The 15,558-nt window shown below is 42.5% G+C and overlaps 1 protein-coding gene and 1 long non-coding RNA gene across 2 annotated transcripts in view; one reads left to right on the top strand and one right to left on the bottom strand.

The window, feature by feature from the left end:
• sorcs2 (sortilin-related VPS10 domain containing receptor 2) overlaps positions 1 to 15,558 on the bottom strand; it is a 462,702-nt gene that overhangs the window by 371,570 nt on the left and 75,574 nt on the right. The window lies entirely within an intron of this gene.
• Positions 3,735 to 15,558, top strand: part of LOC114480740 (uncharacterized) — a 57,617-nt gene continuing 45,793 nt past the window's right edge. The window contains exons 1-2 of the long non-coding RNA XR_003676161.1: positions 3,735 to 3,864; positions 12,150 to 12,190. This is a non-coding gene — a long non-coding RNA (uncharacterized LOC114480740). The remainder of the gene's footprint in view (positions 3,865 to 12,149; positions 12,191 to 15,558) is intronic.

The following is a 15,558-nucleotide window of genomic DNA, read 5'->3' on the forward strand; positions in this document are numbered from 1 at the left end:
TCTGTGGATTTATGTGTATGTGGTGTAATAGGCCGGAGGGTGTAAAAGATGATACACCCTCCGGGGGGTGACATGTTGAGATGCGATTAAAATTGGAGGGATTAGTAGGGCAACTAGAGGTGGGAGGGCCGCCCCCACGCCACTACATAGTAACACAGGTGGCGGCCCCCTCCACCCCCAGCCCCACCATCCAGCCCCCCAAGGGTTGGGTATTGGTGTGTGGTGCATTTTGTGAGTGAGCCAGACCAGCTGGGAGTGGGGTGAAGTGAACATGTAGGAGGCCTGTCCAGTGTGAGCCGGGCCCGTCCGCGTGGCGGGCCACGCGAGAGGGTAGATGGCGCAGACGGGCAAGTGGCACTGCGGGCCCCGGAACAGCACAGCCGGAGACCCGCCCCCACGGCACCCCCCAGACCGCGCCGGCCCCGCGGAGCACGGCGACACCCCCCACCCCCGGGCACAGCCAGGCACCAACAACATCCCCCGGCACCCCAGGGGGCGACCCCCGCCGCCCGCCGGCCCGGAGCAACGCCACCCCGCCACCAAGGGGAGCGGCCGAGCAGGGGGGAGGCCCATGCCCGCACCAGGGCCAGCACAGGCCCACCCGGCACCACGATACAACACTCTCCACCGGGAGGCGGCCCCGGCCCCCCCGACGAGAGAGGACGCCATCCACCGCCAAGCAGGGCCATCCCGCCAGCCACGGACCGGCAAGCCAGAGTACCGAAGCACCCCCAGCCCGGAACCGCCCCCCCACACCAACGGCGCCAATAGAGCCCCCCCCCCCCCACGGAGGCAATCCCCGACGACCCACGCACCGGCACGAGACACCCCCCCGACGCCAGCACACCCCAAACAACAGCGGGCCCAAGGCCACCAGCCCCGCCCCGCCCAAGGCTGCGCAGCGCCGCCACGAGCCGCGGCCGGTCCCCGGGCAGATGGCCGGAGAGCACCTCCCCGGACACGTAGCCCAAGGATCCGCCCCCGGGGCACCCCCGCCCCGGAATCGCGCCCACGGCGCCCGGTGCACCCAGCCAGCAGACCAGCCAATCCCAACGCGGATCCACCGGGCCAGGAACCACGCGCCGCGCCCCCGCACACCCGCCCAATACGACCCCCGGGGAGGCCCCATAGCACCCCTCACCCCACCCCCTAGCCATAACGTCCACACCCCGGCCATTGCGGTCGTACAAAAAGCCCCCGAGGGGGCCCCGCCTAGCTCGTCGCGCAAGCGACATCCCTAGCAAGGGTGCGCCTCAGGGAGCCAAGCCAAGGACCCGCAAGGGCCGACGGAGCAACCCACAGCCACACCCCGCCACCCAGCAACCCAGGAGGCAATCGCCGACCCCGGGCAGCAGCCACCCCCAAAGCTACCCCCACCCCGGATCCCCCCGGACCGGAGCCAAGGACCCCACCACCCCAGGCCCCCCAACGAGACCACCCCCCAGCCAACCCACCCGGCACGGCACCGCCCGTCCCCCAGGCGGGAGCCACAGCCCCCCCACCAGCGCCCCAGGCCAACGGGAGCCCCCCAAACCCAACCCCACAGGATGGCGGGCGCAAGAGCAAAGGAGGAGGAGGGGGGGAGGACGAGACAGGGGGACAGGGAGCAAGGGGAAGGAGCGGCAGGGGAGCACGCAGGGCCCCACCCCCAGAGACCAACCAGATGCGCATGCAAGGGGCAACGGCGCCAAATCAAACAGCCCCGGGACCCCGTGAACCCAGGTATTCATAATAAAAAGCTTCAAAAGTTAGGAACAAAGGTCTTCTTTTTGTGAGATAATATCTATCTATATAATGAGGCTTTTTTTAAAGACAAAGTCATTGCAACAATAAAGAGACATCCAAATATTTATAGTCCATTTGATTGTTTGTAAACATTGTGATATATTTTGTTGGGCGGGGCTTAGCCTGGAGGCAAACCACAATAGATAAATATAAACACTAGATGACTTACCCGCGCTGTTAGACAGTGATGAGCAACTTAGCAACGTGTCGGCCATCTTACCTCAGACAGCTGGCCCTGCTCATTACATCGATGTCAATGGTGCATGTACTATTTAAAGAACGTGTACAAGAATCCTATGTCATACCTTCGTATAATAAGGTTTGTAATAAGGCAAACCGTTTGTAAATCCGTCAATATTTAAATGAGTTAAGGGTATTTTGTTTCCAACAGTTACCGCAGAGCACGTCAGAGAGTCAGAACGTCAGTTGTCTGAGGTTAAATGGCCGCCGTTAAGCTACGCTGGCGAATCCCGCTTGTGTCATCTAGTGTTTATATATATCTATGCTTTAGCCAGTGGTGTTTCCTGTCTTCAAGAAAACAGATGGCTGTGGTTGGTGAAGGTTATTATCTGCAGTTGGACAACTGTATTTAATGTTTACTTGTAAATCAAGCCTAAGCTTATTATGTAAACTCAGAATGACTTGTGTGCAACTTGTTGACTGCTAATGTAGTTAAAGTTGCTGGTGACATTTTTTTAATTTTTTTTTAATCAGATAGACATAGTATAGGGATGATAGATCAAAAAAAATAATATAAGCTTGGATTTTAATAGAACTTTACTCAAGGAGAATTACAGAAACCATTAATCACTCACATCAGTAATACCAGTGGTGGTACAGAAGTATGGCTGCCTACAGCCCATACCCATTCATACAAGGCAATATGGGTAAAGTGCAAGGACACAACAACAATGAAGGATTTGAACCCCCGACATTTCATCTCTTCATTTCATATTTGTTTCCAAAACCAAAACAAAAAAAACAGAAAACGCCTTATTTTTCAAATTCGAGCACTTTTGCTTCGGTACAGAAAAGGAAAAATGGAAAATGAACACCTTTATTCGTTTTCTCCATTACCGATTTGCCAAAGTACGTGACCCGGAAGTGAAGCGTTACACATTCCGAGATATCTTTAGCTTTGCAACACTTAGGAGTCTCTAAATCCTCTGAAATGTCCGTGAGGAGGTTCTGTACCCAACACCGGCTAAAGCGAAAAGGACACGTTTCAGATGCGCAGTTGGAAGCAGCGATCTTGTCATGTCGCACCGCTGTTAGCATAGCCGTTAGCGTCGGATGAGAGTACAATTGATGATACACGGATTTAAAAGGCAATTATTGCGATTTTTTTTAATATACAGTATATATATATATATATATATATATATATATATATATATATTATGGAAAAAACACAAGCTGGTCAACATGCCCGGGTTTTAACGCTCTTCATTGTGCCGTTACAGTGTCTCCTGCAGTGGAAAAAAACTTTCCTGCTTAAATAAAGGTTAAAAAAAATAAAACAATAATAATCGATAAGGATGCATTTTGAATCGATCCGAGAATCGCACAATGTAATATCGCGATATATCGCCAAATCGATTTGTTTCAACACCCCATTCATTACACAATTTTTGTTCTAGTTTGTATTCACGGTATACCCCACTCTGCCAGACATTCAGTTTTGGCTGGATTTAGATATTTCCACGTGCAGCATGTGCCATTATTTTTCCTCAATTTCCATTCCCTGAAAACACCAGAAATGTGTTGGGAAGTTTTTGGGGGCCAACAAAAGAAATCACTGATACTGAAAGATTTTAGCACATGAATAGAGATTAAACGCACCACAAGAACAACAGAGTTCAGTCGTGGCTGTGTCCAATAGAAGTCGTGAAATATATCACCCTACACTGCGTACCGACACAGCAACATTCCCGCACTGCATTCTACACGTGTCATGTTGCTCTCGCTGGTTCCTGCACACAAACCACATGGCAGCGTGACATCAGGACAACTTGAAACCATACACAAGCTGAGGGGGTGAAAGCCAGATGGTCACGATGGATCGCAGGTGCGGAACAGGTCAGTGGTGCAGATGGCGGAGAGGCTTTCTTTCTTATTTCCTCGGTCCTCGCTGACGACCTGTCTCCTCGACACGGTGCACAACATCTCATCCATAAACATGGCGCTCGACGGTGGATGTTGTCGTGGGCCTGGCAGCCTTTGGATGAGACGCCAAGCTACTACTGTACTGTTTATCATTCACCTCAGGCCCTTTCTTTGTTTGGAAGCAGCACAGATGCAGATCATAATAGAAGGCGGGAAATAAACCAGTGTAATCGAAAAAAAGCTTTTGATTGAACTGCTCTTTATGGAAATGCATTCCTTATTAGACAAAATGCCTTTTTTCACATTTTTGATTAGAGCGTCTGCTGTGAGGCTTTCACCTAGTCCTCGTAGGGACACACTTGGGAATAGAAAAAAATATTCAAGGACGACTTGGAGCACAGTTTTTTTTTTTTTCCAGTCTGTTTTTGGCTGCTCTTTGTTCTTAGACAGCCTCGGAGATCAAGAAGCCGATGTGCAAGTGGGATATACACACACACACACACACACACACTGCACACAAACACACTCAGTGATACGCCAAGGTTTTCCGTCTCTCAGACATACACTGGCACAGAGGCCAGAACTCAACACATCTCCAATTACATATTTGAACATTTTTAATAACTAGTAAACATAAATGAGACATCTTTCATAAATATACGTGTATATACCGGTATATAAATTCCTTTAGCTCAATAGTAATTCCAAAAACCATGTATACTGCTATGAACCATTCCTGAGCTGCAATAGTCTCTATTGTCTAATGAACTCATCTAGTCATTCATACCTGCCTATTTCAAACAATGTTGTGCTCCTTTTATCATTTTTTTTAGACTAACTGCAACAATCTTTCTTCATAACAGGCAGCAACAGAAAAACTAGTGAATTAAAATTTGACACATGGCTGAGTAAAGCTGTCTATATCAAAAAGTACCATACTTAGAATTTGGTATATGTAGAATACACAGATCCCATTAGTTACATGTTAGTGCCACAAAAGGATGAGGGATATCGATCAATATATGAAATAAGAATATTGATATACACAGGATACTGTACATCAACACAAATTCTTAGAATAACCAAAATATGATTGAAGACAAAGAAGCAATACGCTACTAAATTAAAACAAGGAACTGTAATTAGTAACACTGTCAATATAACGACTGTAAAGCCAGTGAGAAATAATAACTCATGCAAATTTACGGAATATAATGTAAAAATAAAAATCTAAATTAAAGGTAGGGTATGTAATTTTCCCCAAATATACTTTAAGATTTTGGTTGAAATTTTCTTTATGTCCCGACAGAAATTAAGATCTTATGTGCTCTGAAAAAGGAATGAAGAAAATCCTTCATGTGTAGCAGCTGTTAACCTGTAAAAACTTCAACCAATAAAAAAAAAGATGGTTCGCTTTTTTTTTTTTTAACCAATCACGTCTCCCTGTTTGTTCTCGACAGTGACAGAGTTAAAACAGAGTTTTTGGTCACATTTTTAACATATATAATGATAAATTTTAGCGTTTACTTACCGCTGAATGAGACATGAGACAACGTAGTTTCTACACAATAAAAGTGATGAGCCTGGGTCCACTATTGGAGCACCGGGCTCGTGCATGTGTGTGAAGGGCGTGGCTTTAGAGGGAGCACAAAGGGGGGTGTAATGGCGGAGCCCTCAGACGACGCTACATTCAAAATCCTGCTGGCTTTCGAAAATTACCTACCCTGCCTTTAAAGTTGCTCAAATCGCAAACAGTAAACATGGATCTCAGTTTTTTCCTTTTGTAAATAATACTGCTGATTCAAAAGTGGCATCTTATAATTCAGAAACAGCAACAGAACTCAACCTTAATGACCAATGTCAATTAATTGCCAATAGCAAAAACCTGCCCGATTAATCGACCACACAGATTAATCGGTTAATTAAGTCTGTATCCATCGCAATGTTGTCTGCAAAACATTTTGAGAGAGCGAATAGTGATAGTAGCAACAGTTAAAACAGTTTTCTTTTAGCCCAAAATAAGCTTTGAACTAAAGCTATATTGATACATGCAATATTTACCTTTCGAAATCGATTTTCCCAGCTCTAGGAGCCTGGCGATAAGCCACACCCACTTCCTTACTTTGTGTAAGAAAGTGGGTATGGTCACTTCCTCAGTTTGAAAGAAACTAAGCTAATCAAAGCTGTACAGAAAGAACGCCATATCTCCTGCGCCAAGCAGTGTCAAAACAAGCATGGCGCCCGCCACGGAGAAGACGTTCAGAGCTGCTGACCTGGATATATCCTTGAAAGCATAAAAAGAAGATGCTTTAAAACTATAAGTCTGAACCGTACTACGCGCTATCGGCTGTCGGCTCCGTTTTGGGAATGACAAAGGAAAAAAATAAATAAAAAGATAAAAGAAAGTTTTGTTCAGTGGATTCTTGTGACATTATTTATTGTGCAATGGCTGAAAACCCGTCAAACCCATAGTGAGGAATTCATGTTAAAGCAGCCATCGTATCTCAATGCTTTGGCAATATTTGGTTGCAGTTGAAAGTGGAATTGATTTGACAAAAGCAGAAACACTGGAGCGTGACCAAAGCCACACCTGAGAGCAGCCAAATAAGCAAATCAAAAGCGACGGTGAAATCTGGAGACAGAAACACGCCCTAACAAGACGTGACAGCCAAATTCACACAGAGCGCTCTGTTGGACAGAAACTCCTGTTTTCCACCGCCGCTTCTCCATTCTGAAGCATTAAATTGTCAGCAGCAAATCAAGTGCGAGAACAATATCTGAACGTAGCCATGCATGTGTGTGTTCTGCTTGGGAACCCAGTGCTGATCAATGCATGGGCTTCCAATCAACTGACCTGTAGGTGATCCTGGAACAGGAACGCGCTGCATCGGCGGATCATAGAGCAACAAACGAGAATGAAAAACTCATGTTTTAGCATCAAAAGGCTTACAATGTTTCATTTTCTATTGTATAAGAGGTTGGAGGCGTAGGCCTTTCTCTGTAGTCATATTCAACAAACTCTAGCAATAGAGAACTCCTAAAAACAACTTGATAGAGGGAATGGTAATCAAAGGTATTCAAAATGACCTAAATTGGCTTTTTGTAAAAATGTCAACACAACTGTTGTGTGGCAATCAATGACAGAAAAATTAATACCTAATTGATGTGTAATGAAATATGACATGAAATACGATATAGGGCTCACGATACGAAATACTCACTATACAATATGATATATAAATTGACAAAAATGACAGATGAAAAGAAACAAATGTTAACAAATCTCTGCTGATGAAAAACAATTTGACTGCATTGCTATTACACAACAAATCGAAATGATAGAAAAGCTGTCAACAAGTATTTAAAGCTGCACTATGTAATTTTTTTTTGGTTTTATTTGGTCAAAAATCCATAATCATCTTATTATATTATATTGTATTTCACATTGTGATCTAAAGTGTGGACAGTGAATCTCTGCTCCTTCTCCTGGCTCTGTAAATGAGCTTTAGAAATACAGGAACGTGACACTGGACTTCAGCCAATCAGAGATCTTTCTCCCAACAGGGTGATCCCATGAGCTGTTTTAAGCATTACTATTGGGTGCTCGAGCCGCTCGTCAAAAGTCGATGCGCGTTCCCGACCTGAGAATAGGAACAGTCCCATGGCATTATATATTTGGCACAGCGGTTGCACGGCAAAACGAGGAAAAGGGAAGAACGAGGTGGAGAAGCAACAGAATAAAGGCACAAAAGAGTTCAGGAGGAACACAGTCCGCGGAGGTTCCTCTGACTCGGTATCAATATGTAATTGATACATGCTTTCAATTCATGTCTCTAAAACATCAGAAAACTCTCCAATAACACAAGATAAAGTCCTTACATTTATTACTAGTCTCTATGGAGAAAACAGTTGCAAAGAGTTCCACAGGCGTGCATGTACACACAAGTGTTCCCAAGAAGACTGGTGAGTTTTTCAGGAGGGGATGGGGGAGTGTGGAGCGCCTCATGATTCTACATATCGCAGCTTTAAGCTTTGAAGGCTAGTGGGGCAGTGAACCAAACCATTACGAGAGGAAAGGGGAGACATTCTGCTGATCTTTCACAAAACTAAAGTAAAGATTTATTTATCGTTAGAAAGCAGAATCTTGAATCAAACACAGCCAATATGAATCATTTGTAAGATGGAAAAACCGCATTTGTTATTTCGCTTTACACAACAACAATAATGTGGGTTTTCTTTGAACAAGAGAGACACATTTCAAACTTCAATGTAACATGTGTATTCAATGACACATACAGAGAGGTGTCACATGATCCAGCCATGTGTAGTCTTTGCTCGGCCTTCTGCCACTTTGGTAGTTCACTCTCACTCTTTTCCCACACATTCCTGGTAAACTACATAATCGATGACTGATGTTAGTTCATAGCAATATCTGATATTGTCCAACACTAAAGTTCCAATTTCCAGACAGACCCCTCCCAACGTCACATTATATATATATATATATATATATATATATATATATATATATATATATATATATATATATATATATATATATATGATAAGCCTACTTTGAATGTGTGGATGTACTTCACAAATGAACGCCATCCAAGAAAAATAAGAATAAATACTTCTGTAAATTCAGTAATAGAAAAAGTTCAGAATAATTATCCAATCAGTTAAACATATCACATATAATATTTCTTATATAGTTTGTACATGAGGTGCAGATCAAGTTAGCTAGCAAGTTAGTGTTAGCTTAGTGGTTTCCCCGTGATGTGATAGTTAAACATGTAAAAAAAAAAAAATCTATATTACAGTGTAAAATAACTGAAACTTATCATAAACATTGTCTACCAATTGAAAACACTTGCTTTAGCAAACAGAATGGAGGTTAACTAACAATTTCTAGAAATAATTACTACATTCCAGTACTTCCGGATTTGTCCCGTATCGAAAGGTCAGGTCGGGAAACTCAATATTATTTACCACCCCTTGACAGCACTGTTACAACATTTTAAATTAAGTAACACAATGCTTAAAGTAGAGCAGCACATATCGGTTTAATAGCATAACTATACCAATGTCTATGGGTGCCAAATGTAAAAACTCGGTCACTTTTTCATAGCCAACATATTTTGAACATTAAACTCACTTTTCTCACATTTAGATCATTTTTCTTTTATTTGAGACGGAAATTCATGTAAAACAGCATGTTCTATAGCATTGTTAAAATGTGTAAACATCCATCCATCCAAACTATATAAAAAATAAATTATTATTAGTATTACATCTAAATGTAAATGTTAAATCTAAAGGTTAAATGTATAACTAAATGTTAAATGTATAACTAAATGTTAAATGTAAATCTAAATGTTAAATCTAAATCCAAACGTTAAATCTAAATGTTAATCACAAGGGCCCACCACTCACTGAGCCGCAGTCGGTGGTGTGGGCGGGTCCTCGTGATTGAAAGGCGCTGACCAGCGCACTTTACATAATTTTGAAACATTTAGCTTTACACTTGGCGACCGATTTAACATTTAGATTTAACATTTACATTTAGATTTAACATTTAGATTTATTTTTATGTTTTTAACATTTTTAACAATGATATAGAACATGAATTTGTCACGATTGAAAGAAAAATTAGCGAAATGTTGATAAAGTGAGCTAAATGTCAAAAATATGTGACCGAGATTTTTAATTTGGCACATTACATTTTATGGCAAATATCGGCTGATAATATCGGTGGTCCGATAATATTGCGCATCTCTAGGTAATAACATTATAACAGCAGAGTATAGCAAAATGATGCTGAATTATGTAGCCAGTATTAAGATGAATCAAAATTCAAAATGTAACAATAGTCCATACTTCAACTGTCTACTCGATTTGAAATATTTATGCCCAATTTAGATCAATGGTGATCCTTGTTGGCTGCTTTATTCATGTTAAACACAAGCTTATACTGAGGTCTTCCTGTCCTTCCCTTTGCTGCTACAATCACTTCCATGCACACAATTTCTCCTGTGTTAAGCATTAAGAGAGCTCCAGAGATCTTCAGATTTACTTCTTGTGACTCGGGGCTAGAAAGCATCAGCCCCCCATTCAGAGCCAAGGAGTTTTCTTCTCTTTGGTGCGTGAAAGACTTTCACTCACTGTGTTTCATGGGAAAGCGCAAAAAGCCGATCCCAGGCTTGATTTAGATTACTGAGGCCTGTTTGCAATTACTCATCACTGGAATGGTGCTGAGGCCTGTGAGGGATGTCTGTGTAGCTTGTGGCGTCATCCAAAACCTCAGCTGATTAGTCGTTTCTCATCGTCTACAACCAACCTTCCTTATTTTGTGCTTGAGGAAGAAATGTATATTTCACTAATAATGAAAATTAGCCTTGGGGAAGCTCCAGGCTTCAGGAGGTGGAGGCAAAAAGAAAAAGGTGGGGGGTTGGGTTATCTGATAGTTAGGAATGGGAATTCGGACTGGGAATTGTGGAACAGCTCCAGCTGCCACTGTGTGCAACACAGACAGAGAGCCACTCCCCTCTAATCTGTTAATCTGACACTTCCAGAGGCCTGGCACGCACACATTACACACTCCAATCGACCTGCGTGCCTGATACACACAGACACACACACACTTAATGCCAACATCAGTCAAATAGACTGAAGCTACACACATAAACGCACACCAGTTGTAACCCCTAAATATTTATCCACAAATGCAAAATGCGAATCAATGTGTTGCAACAATAGCAGTCAGATGTGTGCATGTGCAGCCATAATAACAATGTGGCTGAAATAAGACAACCAGGTCTGGAGTGTGTAATTTGCAACAAATGGCTCACTCTCAAATTACAGGTGCCCACGGTATTGAGTGTGAGTCTAAATGGTCCCATTAAAGCCAAATTATGTCTGATTTAATCCACACAGATCGGATTCAGTAATGCTATTGAGTTGATGTGGAATGTACTGCAGGAATTCAGCTGTGTGTGTGTGTGTGTGTGTGTGTGTGTGTGTGTGTGTGTGTTTCCAGTCACGTTCGGCTCTGATTTGACGGCCTCCAGAGTAGATTTCCTAGAGTTGTGGTGTGTCTCTCCTCCTGTCTCCTGCTAGCCTCAATGGTTAAGTTATTTCTGATCATTATCCTGGGTTCACTGATTCAGCATCAGCGGTTGTTGATGTCTAACCTGCTTTGTTCTCAGTTGTGTGTGGCCACTGGTCAGCAGGCTGCGGATAACATACACCCTCGCTGTGAACCGCAGCATCTCAGCATCTCAGCCTTTAGTCTTTGCTCTGCATCAAACTGTCGTTTTCACCCAGCTCTGGAGAACTGAGTCTCCCTAAAATGCAACGACAGAGTTAATCATGAATTTTATGGCTTATGCTTTAAACCAGACTTGGGCAAAGTGCGGCCTGGGGGCCATATGGGGTCCTCGGTTAAATTTTGTGTGTTCAGTTTGTACAGCCCCAAAAGAATACACACAAATAACTCAAAAAAAACACACGAAACAATGACAAAAACACACAAAATGACAGTAAAAACAACATGGCTGCAAAGGTACAAAACAACAGCAACAACACAAAGGGGGTATGCTACGAATCTAGATTACCTCTTATCGTGCTTACTTCCGGGATTTACTCAGTGTGTGCTGAAATACAAAGCTCGCTGGAGCTTAATCACTATGGCAATTAATGCTGAACGGCAAACCTGGTCGCGACCAGGTTTGGCTCTGGCTTGAATGTTAGCCAGTCCTAAAGCCCCGCCTCCTGACCAATCAGATCTCTTAGAAAATGACCAGCCCATTGTCAGATGATCCTGGTTGGTGCAAATCTAACAACTGAGTTTAGGAAATTTACTGATGACGTCCTTTCGGAAAGATATAGTTTTATCTGATGGACTAATTTACAGTCTACAATTAATTAATTCATTCATTCATTCATTCATTCATAAGCTGACCGCCTCAGCAGGGACGTACTACAGTTAAACAATGTGCTCTCGTCTCTCATTCTGGTGTGTGTGATAAATAGGTGTAGTTGAAAGAAAAGCGTGTGTGCTGTAATAAAGTTTAACTGCAGAGCGCTGTCCGTTTATCATTCCAATGGATTAATATAATAAATATTCACAGCCTTTTACGCATTCACAGTGTCAGCAGCTTCCTGCCTGAGTTCTCTCGTCCCTGCCTTTTCTGTAACAACACTGTTGTCTTTGGTCTGAATTATGGATTTTAATTACTCATCATTTTAATCTTCAGCAACCTGCTCGGTACCAAGTTATTAAGTGGATCAGATCTGAGTGAGTATAAAAGCTCCGCCTCCTGCTGTGCACGACACTAATTCACGGTTGCTCTTTGCTGTCATCGTGGATTTATATTCATTAGATTTGTTTAAGATTAGAAGCTGTTCCTCCATTCATTGCAAAGACGCTCAGTCTACCAGTTTTCAACAGTGATTGGTCGGACGCTGCAATCTCCACCCCTTTCATGTGCACGGACACGAACCGAGGGTGAAATCACTTGGCTTAAATTAACGTGTTTTGCTCGACGGTCGTGAGACAGCTCCCGTCTGACGGGGAATGTTTGGTTAGTTGAAGCCAGCTAACATAGATGAATCCAATCCAGATTTGTAACATAGGCCCTTAGATAGAGCAAACCTCCGCCAAGAGCCAAATCTCCTCTTTGCCAGATATTGGTAGTGATCAGTGATTAGTGAGCATGGTACCATGATAATTCAAACTTTAAAGGCTTGGAAGAAATTTCTATCCCCATTAATAATCATACAGTAGGTCCAAATGTCTGGGCACCCCCATTTTTCTTTTAAATTGCTATGAAATGTATAATTTGATCTGATTCGGATGAAACTCGGAAGAAATAAACCAATATAACTGAGTAAAACTTATTAAAGATTGGTCTGTTATTATTTGAGATAGGATTTTCTGAAATAAATTTGGATAAATTGGAATAAACCGATTCAGATTCAGTATTTTGATCCTGATCGCCTCCAAATTTGAATGGAATCTTACATACTTTTGACATAAACTTGCTAACAGACAAACAATTAAATAAACACCGGTAAAAATACTACTTTCTTGGTGAAGGTAAATACTGTAAATGGAAAATGACGACAAAACACAAAATTATTCCAAAAAAAACCACAAAACTACACAAAGACCTTTGCTATTTCCTGTATTAATGCTTAGACTGGTCAATATCGTAAATTTAAACAAAAATTCAGATAACATGGTCTTTGGAATAGAAGTTGCCCATCTTTGCTAAACTCTGATTGCCACTGTCCGTCAATAACGGCAAACGCCAGCGTCAAAAATTATACTTTACTTATCTCTGGGAAATTTTAAGAAACTCTTATGGCTTTATATTTCTAAGCTAACTATGATAAAAAGGTGTACAATCACACACATAGTACTGTACTTTGGTGCGTTTGGCCAAACATTACAGAGAGCAACAGTTACAGGTAGCTTACCCCCCTCATTTCTAAATAAAAATATCAAACATAGCTAAATAAAAAAGTATAAATTGATTAAAAATTAATAAAACCTGCAAAAAAATTGCTCTTAAAGGCTTAAATATTGGTAAAAATGTTGCCTGGGTAATGCTATGGTAACGAAACAAGTGAGTTAGAAATGGTTTTGTTCATCTGCCTCGACTCTACACGATATCAGGGAGAAAAAAGGTAGAAGTTGTGAGAATGAAACTGTGGTTTAATACAAAGCGTAAACAAGTTTGTACAACGGACACATGCCACACTTTCATGGCTAAAAAAAACCCCTGCTAGCTGATCTCTATACAGGTTAGCATGTTGTTAGCAAACGTGGGTTCATAAACTAAATATGCATTTCTGCTAATATGTACCAATAGAAGCTGCTAATGTAAAGCTGCAGAACTTCATCAGATATTTTAGATCTCCAATCATTATATTCAATTCACAAAGGCTCAGTTTGGACTTAGTTGACGGAAACATCACCAATGTTAGATTTAATGTTTATTAACTTTAATGAAGGATCTTCTGTGATCAAATATTCTGTTGTGCGGACAATGTGTTTTGTCCATATGAATACGTGCATGTTTAAAAAGGTCATCTTAAGCTAAGTTTAAGCTACGGCGGCCAATGGAGATTAGCTCGCCACATTTCCTCTCGACATTAGCATAACAATAAAGACAGCCACGCGCTTGTTTCCGCAGCAATAATCACTTATTTACCTTCCACCACATCAGGCCCGTTTCATGACCTTGAAGGCAGACACACGCCTTGCTTTTAAGTGTGTGCATGAATTAAGGCATGTTTGTCTGCTTCCTCTTTTGCCTTTGTGTGCCTGTTCCATACCTCTTCAAGATTCTAACCTACCATCACATCACTACCCCCCCCCCCCCCCCCCCCCCCCCCCCCACACACACACACACACACACACACACACACACACACACACACACACACACACACACACACACACACACACACACACACACACACACACACACACACACACACACACACACACACACACACACACACACACACACACCTTGAAAAGAAAAACAACAACATGCCAGAAACAAGGCTGTCTTTGCGTCCGGCCTGTTCCAATTGGCTGAGCAGCGGTTGAAGGTTATCCCAGCCAACAAACATATCACACCCACCATGGAAACAGATTCACACTGAAAAGGTGTACACACACACACGCACGCGCACGCGCACGCGCACGCACACGCACACGCACACGCACACGCACACACACACACAGGCTTTTCTGGTCCGATATTAAGTATGTAACCTTCAATTTGGTGGCAGTGAAACAGAAAGTGCAACCGGCAGAAAGAGAGTTCCTTACAGCGACGGTGTCACAATGAAATACACGTGAGCTATTCCCCTTTGAGACATAGCACCAAGCTAAGCTAAGCTAACAGTATTCTCTAGAGAAGTAGTTCATATTGGGGACCAATCATAGGCGGAGTTTGAGCTTCTTGATGGGGGGGGCAAAAGAAAAAAATAGAAATAAATATATGGACCGTCTCGAGATTCACGCCAACCACAATGTGTGTAACATGTACTGTACAATCAGTGTTGGGCGTAACGCGTTACAAAAGTAATGCAATTACAGTCATGTATAACTTTTTGCTTTAACGCAGTAATGTAACGCATTACTGATAAAACTTCGGTAATATTATACCCATTACAAACATCAGTAACGCGCGTTACAACGCATATTAACCTGAAATGTGAAAAACAGCACCAGTAACTAGGGATGTCACGATACAACTTTGTCACTTCCGATATGATACCGATATTACAGCCTTGCATATCGGCCGATAACGATATTGATCCGATACAATATCAGCACAAATCATACATACTTTTATTACTTATTTTGTAGTGTGGGATGTTAGAAAAGGCTTGATCAAGTGATGTAACTCAAACAGAGAACAATAGTCAGCATCAGTAGGTTACTGTGTTGGAGTGTGAACCACAGTCACCTATGGATAGAAGAGCTGGAACGGAAAATTTTATCGGAGCGGTTATATCGGTGATTTTAGATGCAGTCCGATAAAATCCAATATTTGTTTTCTGGCTGATATCGAACTGATATTCGATATTAATATCGGCTCGGGACACCTCTACCAGTAACTTGAAGAAACGGCGGGAATGGTG

The sequence above is a fragment of the Gouania willdenowi genome, chromosome 18 (genome assembly GCF_900634775.1).
Source record: "Gouania willdenowi chromosome 18, fGouWil2.1, whole genome shotgun sequence".
Taxonomy (NCBI): Eukaryota; Metazoa; Chordata; class Actinopteri; order Blenniiformes; family Gobiesocidae; genus Gouania; species Gouania willdenowi.